This window comes from Orbicella faveolata, unplaced genomic scaffold (assembly GCF_042242905.1).
Source record: "Orbicella faveolata isolate gen_17 unplaced genomic scaffold, um_ofav_v1 contig_25, whole genome shotgun sequence".
Taxonomy (NCBI): domain Eukaryota; kingdom Metazoa; phylum Cnidaria; class Anthozoa; order Scleractinia; family Merulinidae; genus Orbicella; species Orbicella faveolata.
Genome location: NW_028301553.1, coordinates 19,216,750 through 19,230,721, shown reverse-complemented (window position 1 = coordinate 19,230,721; position 13,972 = coordinate 19,216,750).

Here is a 13,972-nt window from a genome sequence, read left to right as displayed (position 1 = left end):
GGGCCGAGAAGGGCGAAGCTTCAACCAGCTTCTTTTCTTGGTTGGAAAAGAGAACTGGCTGTTGAGGAATGGTTTTCCGCCATGCACAAGCCTCACAGTTCTATTGTGGCTTATGTTCCTGGCATCTGCGACTCATGGGTCTCTTTTTATTCTGATTTATTCTGTGCCTGCCATTCTGTACCGACATTGATGTCCATAATCAGCTTCTAGATAATCTGTCTTCTTTTGTTCCCCGTTCGCAAGGCCCCCTTTGTGAAGGCCATCTTACTGTGGAGGAGGTGCATAAGGCACTCTTAGGTATGCCCCAAGGATAATCTCCAAGCTGGGATGGTCTCCCGGCCGAATTTTGCCTGGCTTTCTGGAAAATCTTGGGCCCTGCCCCCGTCGAGGTTTTAAATGCTTCTTTTAACTCTGGTCTACTTCCCTTTTCTCAACGGGGTGCGCTTATCTCCCTCATTTTCAAGAAGGGTGATCGATTATTGCATAAGAATTGACGCCCCATATTTCTTTTAAACGTGGACTATAAAGTCTGTGCTAGAGCTCTCGCTGGAAGATTTCTAAAAGTTATTGATCATGTCCGTGATCAAACCTGCGGTGTCCCCCCATCGCTTCATTGGTGAGAATGTAACCCTCCTCCGGGATGTGGTTCACTTTGCCAACGATGCGGATCTCCCGCTTCCCATCTTGTCTTTCGACGAAGAGAAGGTTTTCGAGCGCGTTCATTGACCCTTTCTCCGATCTACCCTCTCTCGGATGGGTTTTATCCAATCTTACATCAAGTGGGTGGTTTTGCTTTACTCTGACATTCGGAGCTCCATCCTCATCAACGGTTACACTTCTCCTTACTTCTTGGGGGGAGTGAGAGAGGGTTGACCCCTGTCACGTCTTTTCTATGTTCTCAAAACGGAAGTCCTTGTGGTTAATATCCGGGTCCACCCGGCCATGAAGGGCCTTATGGTGCCTCCTGCTTCTGTGCCGTTGCCGGTTTGATCTTTATATGCTGATGACACAGCTGTTATTTCATAATCGGATCCTGCTACGGTGGCTGTATTTGACACGTTTGCCCTCGTTGAGGCCGGCACCAGAGAAAAATTAAATATGGAGAAGAGCAAGGGCCTTTAGCTTGGTGCTTGGCGTGATCGGGTGGATGCTCCGGTGCCAATCGAATAGTCTTCCTCCAAGTTAAAAGTCCTGGGTGTTTTTATTGGGAATGGTAATGAAGACACTGCTTACTGGCGCCCTCGAATTCAGGCCGTTGAGAACTGCCTTTCTTTATGGCGTTGACGGTCTCTGTCTTAGAGCGGCTACGCTCTTTTATTAATGGCCTCGCTCTGTCAAGGATCTGGTATGTCGTCGCATTGGTGCAAATGCCGCCCTGATTCCGTGCTGTGCTCAACTCCATCATCTTCAAGTTCTTTTGGAGTGGGAAGCGTAACCTTGTGGCTCGCGATATAGTGATCAATAACCGTTCCAAGGATGGCTTTTATATGGTCTCTATTGCTCTTGAAGTTAATGCTCTTTTGGTGCAATGGATCCGCCGTTATCTGTATTCCCAGAACAGCTGGGTCTCTCTAATCACCTTCTGGGTTTTTGACCGTGTTGGTATAGACCCCATGGGTGTCTTTTCGGTGTCTCTGGCTTTCTCTCCAACCGGGCTTCCTCCCTTTTATGCTGGTGTGGTGAATGCGTAGAAAGCCCTGAATGGCTCAGCGTCCCCAAATGGCTTGGTTGTACGCTCTGTGGTCGAAGATGTAGATCTTCCGGCATCCTCCTTCTCTTGCAAATTGTGTTAATAGTTGAGTCTCCTCATTCGTCGTTGTAGGCCACATTATGTTGCCAAATTCAGACCATCCTTTGGTGACCTCGACTGCCCTTCAACCTTGAAATCTCTGTTTTTCTTGCCCTTGGACAGGCAAGTCATTGATATGAATTGGTCTGAATTGGTCTGAATTGGTCTTGTACATTGCCGTACTGCTATCCTCCTTTGGTTACAACCTGCCTACCAATTGCTTTTGCAGTTATCACATGGAGACCTCTGAGCATCTCTTCTTGTTGTGTCCTCTCATCCAGATTGGTTTGACCTTCTTCAAAATCTGTTTTTTCGGGTTTTCCCTTTGCTCTCTCGATAACGGTGCGGCACATGGTCTCCGGCTTCAGTAGCGACGAGCTTCTTTGTGTTCCTCTTGTCTTCCCCTACGTGCTGAATCTATGTAAGTTCTTGGTCTGGTGCCAGCGGAACGACCATCGCTTTCGCTCGGTGCCAGCCAGTGCTCTTAGGCTCCTGGCTTGTTTCAAGTCCAGGGCAGATTTCTATTTACCTCTCTTTTGCAAGCGTTTCCCTTCGCAGCGTCATCGTCGCTTTTTCCATCGTTAACGGGGTGCTAATGGCGTCGTTGGCCGTTTCTCGGGCGGTTGTTTCAAATTAAGTTTTTGAGTGCCTGGTCTTACGTAGAATTTGTTCTTCGTTTTCCCTAATTCTGGTCGCCTTTATCGGATGCACTGGGTTAGCGTTTTAACCAGTCTTTCATTTTCTCGCTTTTATTGCATGGAATTTACATCTCTTGCTCTAGTCCTGGTCGCCTCTATTGGTTGTGCCGGGTTACTGTTTTAAATCTTGTCTATTGTCTTCCCTCTCTTTTATGGTGGGGCGGGCTTCGAATCCCCGGCAAACTTGGCGAGCTGGCCTCAAATGAGGGTGCTCCCCCTCCTTGGTTGTAGCTGTATTGTATTGTTCATGTATGTTTATAAGGTAGGTGGACATTGCGCTTTCCCTACTACCTTTATCACAAATCAAATGACATTTATCACGTAGAATTCAAAGGAGATGGGCTCTTAGCTGATATAATTTTTTTTCTGGAGAAATTAGATTGTGCTTTAAAAGAGAACGCTAAAACTTGCAATTTTTCGTGAAATCATAAAAGAGATTGTGTCACCGACCGTGACTGACCGCTTTATCATTGCAGCTCAAAGCCCCAAACTCAATGAAAAATATGTCTTCTTGTTCTCGGTAAGTTTTGTCATTTATTACTTTTTTAGAAAATACAGACGCTAATGGCATGCTTTTTTATCACTAACTTGTATATTTTTTTTATGTAAACATTGCGTACTGTTTAATCGGAACAAGAGTCAATGAATTGATATCATTTCTTTTTTTAAAACAGCTGCCAATTGCAACGAATTTATGGTTTAAAGAATCAAGATTTTATCTTTAATCACTAGAAGCTACCGAATTTTTGATAGAAAGCCTTGAAATGAACTATTTTTCATTGTTGTTATGGTTGCTAAGTATAAAGAAGTTGTTATCGCAATTACAGGAATTTTCCCAGGGTCTGTCTCACGCTACGCAGCTCAGCGATGGCATTTTCATGGTGTTTTCAGAGAATAACTGAAACAGACTGCTCGTTTGATAGGGTAGATAAAAGCAAGAGTCTTGAAATTGTTACTTTACGCAATTATTCATAGGATATTTCGAATCATTGTTCTCACTGGTCATTTTCTGCAGTGACAACAGAATGTGAACTTTACTTGGTACAGTGAATATTTTCCGCGAGGACGAGACGCGGAGATTAGACACAATCTACCCACACCACAGAGGTGGACTCGGACTAGGCTGGACACGAAAGACTTCCAATTACTGTGTGCCCCAATTTTTATCCCGACATGCAGCAAATAAAAAAGCGGATCGAGGAATTACAAAAATGGTATCGGAACACATCTTTAAGACGACGGGGAAGTTTGTTCTAGTTGGATCAGGTAAACTATGTTTCAGATTAAAGATAACCGAGTGCAGAACAAAATACTATTTTAGGAGGGCTGGAGGAAATTCTAGGAGCAAAAGGTAACATGCCAGTAGGTAAGACACGCTAAGTTATTTAAAATGGCCGTCGATAAAAACCGGAAAACGGAAGATTGCGGAAAATCCCGGAACATCGAATAGTTATGATAATTATGCGAAAAATATGTAAAATTAAATTTTTAAAACTAAAATAAACAAAACTAAACTGGTATTATATCGGAAAATACAAACAAAACAAAAATATAAAAAAAGGAAAACAAGAAAGAAAAATGAAAGTGCTTCCAATAAGAGAGGCTACTAACTAAGAAGAGTAATTCATTACTTCCAGTCGTTCACCGTCAGTTTAATCACATGATTGTTCTTTTTTCCCAAACTTCGTTCTTCACATAAAACTAAGGTGATGGCGTTTGAACCACTTAAGCAGATATAAAAGTATGGGTACACTAGTTTGATTTCTTTAATGAATTTACTAGGTCAATACCAACACATCCGTATACACGATTTCTCATGAAGAAATAGTTTCTCCATGAGATAGAAAGAAAAAAACTCTTCAGCATCGAGTTTCTTGTCTAAACTGGTTCCGACTGTTCGACCTCTGATGACAGTGTAAACAAATACAAACAGAAAATTTAAAATCATTTCGCGACGCCCGCGCTGTCTTGCGAGGTCACTTTTCAAAATTTTATTGTCCCTAGAAATATTTGTTACAAGTGTAAAAAATAAATCTCCTGGAAAATGTTTGTCCCGTACAAGTTTATACGCATTAATTAAAAATACTTTTACCCCTAGTTCAACTTCTCGTGGAGATCGTTATCTGACATTCAATGAAACTTAGTTTTCTATCGAGCCATTCGAACACCACCAAAGAAAACCAGACATACGAAAACCGCGGGTGAACGTGCTGTTCTATAAATATTTGATTACCACTAGTTTATTAATAATAACTTGCTAGTTACTCGGGCTTCCGGAAAGACTGAGTCTGCACTTAGTAGGTAATAGTGCCGGGCGTTCCGAGCTGAGCGGCGCGAAAACTGGCGATGATAAATAGCAAGATGCAGATGGAATAGGGACAAATTATGAATACTGACTTAGGAAGCAACTGTATGATGCTCAGACAAACACCTTAGATGTTGAAGAAATAAGGGATCAAAAAAAGAGACGCAATGAATTACCTGACATTTATCGTCAGAATCGTCCATGTTTGTGTTGAAAAAAAGAGTGCTGAAAAGCGACGCGATGTAATTGGCGGGAAAGAAGAGGAGTCTGCTCTCATTCTGGTTAGTTGAATAAATACCCAACGCTACCTATCCCTCTGTTACCGACTCCCCTATCCCGAATAATATCCTTTTTATATTTCAAGCTAATACTAGTTTATTTTTGTTTATTTTAGGTTTAAAAATTTAATTTTACTTATTTTTCGCATAGTTATAATAATTATTCGATGTTCCGGGATGTTCCGGAATGTTCCATGTTGCTGCTTTTATCGACGCCATTTAAAATTACAAATCGAACTGAAACCTGTTGTTTATTTCAAACGACCTTCGCGAGGGCTTTCACAGATAGGGCATTTGTTTCTCTAGTGCAGATTTTAGACTTGGCGATATATTCGTCTTATTTTTTTGTTTCTCTTTAATCGTATCTATATATAACAGAGTAAAAGGAACTAGCTTTATTTATTTCGTGTTCTGAATATTCACGAAAGGTGGCTGTTACTCTACTGGAAGTTTTCTGTTTCGTTTGCACCCCTTTTAAGGCGTATTTGCTTTACCTTGAAATCTACAGGGGGATTAATCCTTGACTTTTACTTTCCTAGGCTTAAAAATAGCTGGATGTACTCCCGCTGTGAAACGGCTAAAACATCTCTGTTTTTCTTGCTACGAAGCACAATTCAAAAATTTAATTCACTTACCAGACAGGGATCTAAGAAACAAGAACATACTTACTTACGATCTCTCGGATTTTGTCTTTCTTTTTACAGGTTCCATTTTATTTTGAACAAAACACTTCTATTTAAACACGAGCATCAGTTTTCCCGTTCTTGCGCGAATTTGGTTTAAAGGTGACAGTTAGTCTGTTTGTTCCGCCAGGCATTTGTAGAGACCGCAGAAGAAGTGTTTTCGAAAGCTCAGTTTTCAGTGTTGCTAGTATTACGAGTATTGATATTGAGTAAGGAGCAGGATGTCTCACGCCGTTGAAAGATTTGGAACCACTTTCACGCACACTTGGCCATGTTACTTTGGTATGGACGATAATCTTACAATACACTGTAACTATAGTTATCTAGTAATTTGCAGAAACGGACACCCGCTTAATGCGGACTCCCCGATATTAAGGACAATTTGGTTTGTCCCGACGAAAAGCTCACAATTCGTCTATAAAATTAATCTGCTTATTACAGACACTCATTAATACGTACAACGGACACTTTTCCGTGTCCCCGGTGAAAAAACTCTGAAACATTGTTGACCCCGCTTTGCGTACAGTATTAAAAAGCAACAATAAAATAATTTTAGTCCTAGAGTACTAAGTGAGTAGGTGTGCGTACGGTCTCCATCGTCAAACCTTGATGCAGTTACAGTCACAATTACCGAAGAAACTTAACAATGGCTTGGTGCCGTGAAAATTTGCGCTCGATACCTTGTACAAACTTCTCCAAGAGTAAGATATATGACTATTAGCTTTTCGTAGTTTAAACTTATTAAGGCTCAAGTACAATTTAAACATTTTGTTGCCGGAAAAATGTCTCCCCTACTCTTTTCATCGATAAAAGACGTGTACTTGACTTTATGTGTGAGAACCTGCTTAATACAGACGGATCCTTTGACATGTCCCCTTGGTGTCCACCCTTCGGCATGTGCCCTTAATGTCAGTATTAACGGGATTGCATTGTGACATTACTATTATTTTTTTGTTTTTATTATTATCTGATATTTTTAAGCGCATCAGCACAGCATTTCGTCCATAATCTGATCGACACTTTTTTGTTTTAGGTGCACTCAGATAATGAACTGCCTCATTCAACACCTACCCATCACTTAACAGCAGAGACACCATGTAGTGGGTACAAATCATCAAAAAGCGCAGAGGATTCTAATAACGGGACCATACGCTCAGAGAACTGTAAAGGCAATCTAAACAAATCCTTATCTAGCAGAGATATAAGTCCCATCAGCTCTAAGCTATAGACACCGTGGCATTCAACCAATGAGAGGACTAAGCGTCATTACGTCAGGAAAGCGCGCCAAGCCGTCCACGCCGTAATCGAGGAAATTGCATCAGAGGATACAGGGAGTCTACGCGAGGCCTTGTTGTCATCAAAAGCATGCCAGTTCCTACTGCACACTAAACACTACTCTGACGTGACGCTTTTTAACGCCGTTACCGAATGCTACAACAACGGAGGCCACTGGAGCACTCGGGGGAAATCCTTTCTATTTTAGCTGACAAAATAAGTTTCAAAATGCTAAAGAAATGGATACTTGATCTCACAGGCTAAAAGTTCGACATTGCTAGACACCACGAGCTTCTCCATACTTGTAGAGCCGTCGTGCCGACTACAAAGCACACTTGTATGTATGTAGCGCCAAGGCTACTAAGCCACTTCCTGAACTTCATTACAAGGACGCATATCGCCCAGGACCTTCCTTTTGGCGAAAAAAAGCCGAAATTATCATCTTATGAGCAAGTGACGTTACTGAATGTCATAAGAAGTGTTATTCCGGCTCAGATCATTGCGGAGTACGAGGAGCTATGCAGTGAGCATATTCGTCCATGGGTTTGAGAGTGCTACAGCTCAAGACAGTAGCCTGGTGTTACGCATACTTAAAACCGCCTTCAGTCAACTCTAGACGATTATGCCAAAACTGTAGACCATTTATATTCGAAACGAGAACGCTGGCTGTGATCATAGCGCGCAACCCTGATGATAGCTTCTCATATTGCCAATTGCCATGGCCTTCAGATCCCTCGAATTGACTTTTCTGAGCCACCGGGAGGGAAGGGCGCTTGCGATGGTAAGGCTGCCACCAGAAAGTCGCACGTGGCAGAAAATCTGAAATCTGGACACGACATTGAGAGTTCTGCACAGATGAAGGAAGGTATCGAGTCTTCCAGGGGTGTTCGCGGCATAAGTGTGAAGGTGTCCACTCCTCTTAATGTTCCATCCAGCAACGATTTTAAGTGCGAGAAAGCAAGCTTTGTCAGGAACCTATACTACGACCAGGAAGGGATAAGAACGTGGAGATTCTAAGACATTTGCCCTGGGAAGAGTATTCCCTGGACAAAGTTCGATGTCCCTGAATAATCGTAACTGCCGACAATGGAGATCAGACCCTCGACCAGCGAAACTTTCACAAGCTTTGTTCCAGTAAAACCCAGACGAACAGGTGGCCAAACCCCTGTAACTGAGAAAGAATGCAACTCAGACTGTGTAGATGAGTCATCAGATGAGTCAAGCGCTGCTGTTGATGCTCCTAACAAGTGTCGATTATTTACATGCCCAGAAAAGGGATGTGTCAAGACGTTTAAACGGCATTCGTCGCTTGTTAAACACTTGGACTGCGGAAAAAACAAGCGTGCTCTAGGGTATGAAACTCTCTATGACAAGGCCACGATAGAATACACGACTTAACTGGAATGTACCGCGAGTAAATGCTCAACAATCCTGGAAGGAAGTAGACCATCATTAACAACCGTGCCAACTACTTTTCTGATGGAAGGGGCAGTGAACTCGTCACAGTGCCGTCGCACGAAGTTTACTGAATATTAAAAGCAGTACTTTAATTCCAAGTTTGAAAATTGAGAGAGAAAAGAAAACAAAGCGGATCCGACTACTCTCTAAAACCATGAGGACTGCGAAAGATTCCAACGGGGAGAGACTATTTAACTATGGGAATTTTTTTAAAAAGCCAGCAAATTTGCAGTTACTTCTCTCGTCTTGCTGTTAAGCGAGCTGTCGAGGCAGATCAGCATTAAAATAAGGACGAGACTGTAGGAGAAGACCTTCAGAGTGTACTTAGTAACAAGGTTTTGTCTGAGGTTACCATTCAGCATTCACCTCCAATCATAGATAACCCCTAAAACGTCTCACAGTTAGTGTTGAACTCCAAGCTTGGCTCCTTTTCTTTATCAATCTTACGCAATATCTGTGCGTCCTTTTGGTATCGACATATCGGAAATTACAAATAGAAGTAAAAAGCCATTTGTGGCCTTGCTCTCAAACCTGGTTCAAGGTTGTAAGTGTAGCAAGAGCTCAAAACTGTACAGCATTAAGGTACATATTGTTATACCCTGGCAACTTGACCTTATCGTATCTGGCCACAACCACGATTTTCGTCATTTGTGGGCACCAGAAACATCGAATTATTTGACAAATTGAACTTATAATAATGAATACTTTTATATGGACAACTAATAAGAGGAGTTTGAACAATTTTCTGCCGCTACTTTTCCATTTTGTTTGATCCTAGGTGGCATTCACCCTTAATTTGGAAGACTAAAATGTATCTCTTCTTGGACGCATACTTTTGTATCTGGTAGTTAAGTTAGACCTTTAGTTCGTTGCGAAGATTTTTTACGAATCCTTTGTACAGGGGAAGTAAGCCACTTTTAGAGAGACAATTTCGTAAACCAACTCACCTGTAAGCAAATTTACCGCAGGAAAAGAAAATAAACAAGTCAAACTCGGGCTTTTCAAGACGTCGGTTACAGGTTTTCGCTATACCGACTTACCAGCGGCCAAATAAATACATATGTATTGAGCATGCAAACATATTATACAAGTTAAAGGAAACGGTGATAAAACAAGAATAATTATTAAGAGAATGGACGAAACGACTCAACAACAGTAATAAGGTATAAAAACTGCACATCTGTGAGAAAACGGATCTAAAACGAGGAGTTTCGCTTAATACCTTCAACTGGCCTCATAAATGTACTTTAGCTACTGCAAGCTGTAAGGACTCGAAACCGCACATTTTGAGCTCAAAGTGTCGAAAAAAGACGGTTTTCGCTCTCTACCCATAATTACCTTAGCAAAACATTTTTAGTTACTTGAATTTAGAGATACTTTAAAATGGACATTTCAAAAAATGCAGACGGGATATAACGTTTCTACTTTTATGCCTCCAAATCGCCTTACAAATATAAATTTATCTACTGGAAGCAATAAAGCCTTGAGACTCAACATTTGTTAGAAAACGGACCGAAAACGACAATTTTTGCTTTATATCTCAAAGTTGCCTTAGAGATACAGTTTCACCTGCCACAAACTGTAAACACTTTCAAGAAGACCACATTTGTGCAAAAACGCACCCAAATAAACGATTTTTTTGTAAGCTGTAAACACCCGAAACTATAAATTTGTAAAAAAACAGATCTATAACGACGATTTCCGCAAAAACATATTAAGCTACTACAAGCTCTTAAGACTTGACACTGCCCATTTGTAACAAAACGACGATTTTCGCTTTATATCTCCCAGTAAACTGATCTAAAACGATAATTTCCGCGCTACAGTGCCCAATTGCCTAAGATATAGAGATTTAACTAGAACAAACTCTAAGAACTTGAAACTTAACATTTGAGCGCAAAGAGTCGTAAATTGACGATATTCGCTCTATACTCCTAATTACCTAAAATAAAAACCAATTTTAGCCACTTGAAATTGGATATGCTTTAAAATGCGCATTTAAGCAAAAACAACGTAAAATAACACTTATCGCTTTTTATATGATAATTAAATAAATGCGCGTCCTCTGATTGGTCAATCAGCTATGGTTTGTTGTCCCAGTAAACTCATGAAAATTTAGCGTGTCTTCTGAATTATTATATAAAAGCAATAGAGCAAAAGTTTCTATGGTTTATATAAACTACTTGGGATTTTGAAAGATCATTCCAAGAATTTGCAAATCACCTGCCTGCGACTAGTGATTTAGAAATTTTTCTCGTGTTTTTCCAACATCCCGCATGGTTTCTCGCCCTATAAACCAAAAAAACTTGTGGTCTATATCTTGAATACCTCCAATTCCCGTTAGAAATAGAGTTTTAGCCGCTACAAGGTACACTGCACATTTGAAACAAAACAGACATAAAAGCGACAAATTCTGCTTTATACCTTAAACTTGCCTCAAAAATACACTTTTAGCTAATACAACCTCTAAAAACATTAAAACTGCAAATTTGTGACATAACAATCTGAAACGGCGATTTTCGCTTTATACCTCCCAGTTCCCTCTCAAATACAATTTTAGCTTATCCAAGCTGTCAAGATTTCAATATTTGTGCCAAAACGGAGCTAATATGGCGATTCTCCCGTTACATTTTTTGGTTGCCTCACTCATACAGTTTTAGCTACTAAAAGCTGTGGGGCCTTGAAACTACACGTTTGAGACAAAACAGACCTAAAATGACGATTTTTGACGTAGACCTTCGAAACTCCCCATTAATACCGTCTTAGCTAATACAAGCTGGCAAGACTAGAAATTCCATTTCTGAGCGGAAGGTATCGTAAATAGACGATATTCGCTTTATACCCCTAATTTCCTCAGAGAAAAAGTTTTGGTTAGTTGAAGCTGGAGATTCTTTGAATTTCGCATTTAGGAAAAAACAGACCTAAAATGACGATTCTCCTTTAATATTTCAAAATTGCCCAAGAAATACAAATTTAGCTACTACAAGCTATAAAGAGTTGAAACTGCACATTTGTGATAAAACGGAAATAAAACGATGATTTTGGCTTTCTATTCTTTAGTTACCTCAGAAATACAGTCTTAACTACTAGAACCTGAAAAAACATCAGAAAGCGCATTTAAGCAAAAAACCCACTTAAAACGAAGATTATCGCTTTATAGCTGATAGTTTTCTCACAAATACATTTTTAGCTACTGAGAGCTGAAAAAACTAAAAAGTGCCTATTTGTGAAAAAACAGACGCAAAAAAGGACGATTTTTGCTTTATAATTCTTAGTTGCCTCACCGATATAGTTTCAGCTACTACAAGTTGAAAAGGCTTGATACAATAAAATTTATCACGAAAACAACCTCAAACGACGATTTTTTCTCTATATTTCCTTGTTGCCCTTGAAATACAGTTTTAGCTTCTCAAAGCTGTACCGACATGATATGGAAGATTTGTAAAGAAAAAGGTGAGGTTTAGCTACTACAAGCTAGAAATACCTGAAACTGCACATCTGTGACAAAAAGGATCTAAAACGACGTGTTTCGCTTAATTCCTCCAACTTGCCTCAATACACGCTACACTTAAGCTACTACAACCTGTAAAGACTCAAAACTGCACATTTGAGCGACGATTTTCGCTCTATACCCATAATTACCTTAAGAAAACCTTTTTAGTTACTTGAATTTGGAGATACTTTAAGAGTTCGTGCACGAGAGCATTGGGAATCTTTCGACAGGGACTATTTTGCCACATTGGTCATAATTCGTCTCAAGATACCCTTTCGTGAACTGTTTTCAAAAATCATAATTTCAAGTTACAGCGTTTTTTAATTTCCGAAAAAAATTCGAAAGTTTCAAAATGCGGAGAAGGCGTGTTTTCCGCCACATGCAATGCCCCAAATAACAGGGAAAGACGAAGCGTTCGGTAAGTCTTAGAATTGAATCAATTACTGTTAAAGTTTACTGAGGTATAGAATAGCTATTTCTCTTTAAGTGTAACGTAATAAATATGTGAAATACTCCAATATTCTGAATTCTCAAGTCATCCTTTAAACGCGTGGAACGACCGCTTAACTCAGTGGGTAAGACCCTTTCTGTTACTTTCGGTTTTCGAAATTTAACTCTATAGCCTCAACGTTTTGTTTTTTAGCTGTTATCCTTCAAAATCTGAAGCTCGAACTAAACGTGCTTCCGTCTCTTAAAAACGAAGTTGTTTCTCAGCTGCAAATCACAGATCACCAGATAATTTGAACACGAAACGAACGCTGAACTTAGCGGTTAAGGCAAAAAAAATATAACCTCTTATATTTTCTGGCTTTACCTTACGACTAATTTAACCCTTAAGTTAGATGAATCATTTACAAACCACTGAAAGCCCTGTGAGTAAAAAACATTAAAACAATAATAAAATTTGAAAGCAGGTGTTCAACAGATAATCTGTCGATTTCACATGAGACAAGATTATACGAACATACTTGTCGCAAACGTTCCTTAATGAGTTGCAACAAAAACAACAGCATTATATCTTAATTAGCGTATAATTTATGATTTTATAGGACAACTTTCAGGAGCTGAACAGGTTAATTTCGCTTTTGACTTTTGTAGTTTCATGCTCAATATTATAGCAATTATTAATTCTGTCCGCGTAAGGTTTATAAACAACTCGGCTCATCGTGCGGAGGTCATATTTAAATCCAAAGTAAACGCAATACATACAAACAGCTCGAACATAACTCAGTGACACCGCATGCAGCCTCTGAAGCCATATTTTTGTCGAATCAAGCACCTTTCCCATCAAGGATATCTGATATTTTATGATGGTGGTTTTGCTGTTAAAACGCGAAAGAACCGGAGTAACGCAAAACTCCTTTGAGTTACGCATGCGGAGACGGGATACTATATGTGTTGTCAATGTAAAATGTCGAGTTAGCAGACAAGTGAACTAAAGAAAGTGAACGATGATCATCGATGGAAATTTTTTCCAATTGGAAAGAAAGAGCCTGAAAAAATCAGGGCTTCAACGGGATTCGAGCCCGTGACCTCCGCGATACCAGTGCGATGGTCTACCAACTGAGCTATGAGGCCACACATTGGGAGCGAGGTCAATTAGTCGAGTTCATTGCGTACATTGGAAAATTAACTGCGATGATCATTCTTCACTTTCATCTACAACCGCAGATCATATATGAATTATTTCATATAAACTTCACATCATTTCACTCCTCACGGGAAGATATGAACTCAACTAACTGACCTCGCTCCCAATGTGTTGCTTCACAGCTAATTTGGGAGAGCATCAGAACGGTATCGCGGAGGTCATGGATTCGAATCCCGTTGAAAACCTGATTTTTTAAGGCTTCTTCTTTCCAGTTGCTTAAATTGGAAAAAATTTACTCTGATGATCATCGTTCACTTTCATCTAAAACCGCAGTTCATATATGAATTATTTCATATAAGCTTTACATCAAGTGAGCTTAAGTTACCAGTATTCTCAAAAATG